Genomic DNA, 2,429 nt, shown 5'->3' on the forward strand with positions numbered 1-2,429 from the left:
GGGCAGGGACACCTTCCACTGTCCCAGGTTGCTCCAAGCTGGCCTTGGACACTCCCAGTGCCAGGAGAGGGGTTTTACCCACTCACCCCACACGGGGTGTTCAGGGACTGACCCATCAGAGCTGGGATTTGGGCTTTCAGTGGGATGAGTTCAGTGTCTGTGCCCCAAACAACTTCCCAAACCACGGATGGATCCCAATGGAATTTGACCGGGGGGCTCAGAGCTGCATTTCCCAGGAGCAGGGAAATCCTGCAGCCAGGGGGGTCCCTCCTGAGCCCGGGGAGAGGCAAAGCTGTGGCACACCAGGACTCACAAAGCTGTGGGACGACCCTGAGCCTCCCAGTGTGACTTTTCCAAGGGCTGGGAGCACAGGGAGGGCCGTGGCAGCAGCTCCAGCTGTCTCTGCCCGAGCTGCCTGGGGGGATCCCTGGCTGTGCAGCCGCTCTGCCCCCGCCGGGATAATCCCCCTGAGCCCAAAACATCACCCCGGGGCTATTTCTAGGAGGCCACAACCCAAACAACAACTGCCTGGCCCCCAAAGCCACCCCTCGGGTTTCATTTCCTCCAGCCTTGACCCCCCCCTACGAGCACAAAGCCCGGCCTGCCCAGGCCAGGCTTGCCATGGGCAGCTGGGCTTTTTTTTTTGGGCTGGTGTGGGCTGAGCTGCCAGCCCAGGAGCTGCCCTGCTGCAAAGGCTTTGTTTGCTTTCTCTTCCCCTCCCGGGGTGTTTTATAGTGCAGGGATATCAGCGATCCCAAAGTACAACAACAACAATCCTATCTCTCTCGTAAATACACGGGGCAGGGACGGGCACGTTCCCAAGCATGTGGGGAGCAAAGAACATTTCAGACGTTGTTTCCCTGCACTTGGAGCCTGCCTTGGGTTTAATGAAGTTACCCAGCTACTTGGGATTTGTGGGATCTCTCCGTGGGATTATTTTCTTATCATTATTCTTTTTATTACGGGCTCTGCTCCGAGGAAGAATATTATTCTTTTTCCCTTCCAGCTGTAAATTGTTTCACTTCAAATCACTTCTGTTTCCTGATTTATGGGGATGTGGAGCTGATCAGAGGAATAAGAAACAAGACAAGAAGCAAAACACTCCTCAACCCAGCTTTGCTGCCTGAGCTCCAGTGTTGCTCTGGGGGGAACTTTCTGATTTCTACTGGACCTTCCTGCCAGAGATTAACACCAGAGAATCATGGAATGGTTTGGATTGGAAGGGATCTTAAAAACCATCCAGTGCCACCCCCTGCCATGGGCAGGGACACCTTCCATTAGCCCTGTTTGCTCCAACCTGGCCTTGGACATTTCCAGGGATCCAGGGGCAGCCACAGCTTCTCTGGGCAACACCCCCCTGATGGGGTGGATGCAGCTCCCTTGGGACTTTCCTGCTTGTCCCTGCTTTGGGTTAGGACTGCAAGAAAGGGCTCCCAGTCCCCAAGGCTTGGGATTTGGATTTCTAGGGGGGTGTTGTATCTCCTCTGCAAAGCCAGAGGGAAGTTCGAGCCCTGCCCAGGCAGCCTGAGTGGGGCCAGGGCTGGGGAACCACAGGAGGAGGCAAAAAAAGGCAAGGACACCATTCTGCTGCCAGAATTTATCCCCCAAAATGCAGCAGCAAGTGCTGCTGAAAGGCAAGACCCCTCCCCAGTAAAGTGGGGGGTCCTTTTTGCTCCCATTTCATCCCCACTCCCATTTCATCCCCTACTCACGTTGAGCTCAGCCCATTTCAGCCTGGGACCTGCTCCCCAAACCTGAGCTGCTCTGGCCCAAAGCCCTGCAGAAGGCTGGTCTATTTTATCATTGTCATTATTATTACTATTCTATTATTATTATTATTATTCTTCAGGATATCTCCCCCAGTGCCAGCTGGGTTGGGGGTTCCAGGCTGGGACTGGTAAAAAGGAGGAAAAAAAGTGAAAACCTGAGGGGTCAGCAGAGCAAACCAGGGAGTTCTTGGCTGGGAGTGGGACACAGAATCATGGAATTTAATTGGAAAAGCCTTTAGGATCACTGAGTCCAACTGTTACTGACACAGGGAGGATTTTCCACAAGGAGCAATCCCAGCACCTTTCAGATGAAGTCTCTGTGCCCCCACCTCACTTCTCCCGTGCTCTGCTGCTGCTGGACCCTCCTTTTAGAGCTCCTTTTTTCCCCAGTTTTCTCCTCAATCCCACGTTTGCAGGGCTGGCTGGCCCGGGCCAGCCCAAAGAGCAGAATTAACCCAAATTTACACCCTCACCTTGGCAGATTTTGGGCACAAAGCACTCGACCCACACGAAATCCCACTCCCTGTTTGGGCAGGTGCTGCTCACGCCATTCCCGGGGAAATGCTGGGGGAGGAATTCCCTGGATTGTCAGGGGAGCTGGAGCAGAGCAGAGCTTCCCCCAAGGCTTCCCCCACCCCAAAAGCAGCCTCTGTCCCTCTC

The sequence above is a fragment of the Manacus vitellinus genome, unplaced genomic scaffold (assembly GCF_001715985.3).
Source record: "Manacus vitellinus isolate BGI_N305 unplaced genomic scaffold, ASM171598v3 scaffold_78_pilon, whole genome shotgun sequence".
Classification (NCBI taxonomy): Eukaryota; Metazoa; Chordata; class Aves; order Passeriformes; family Pipridae; genus Manacus; species Manacus vitellinus.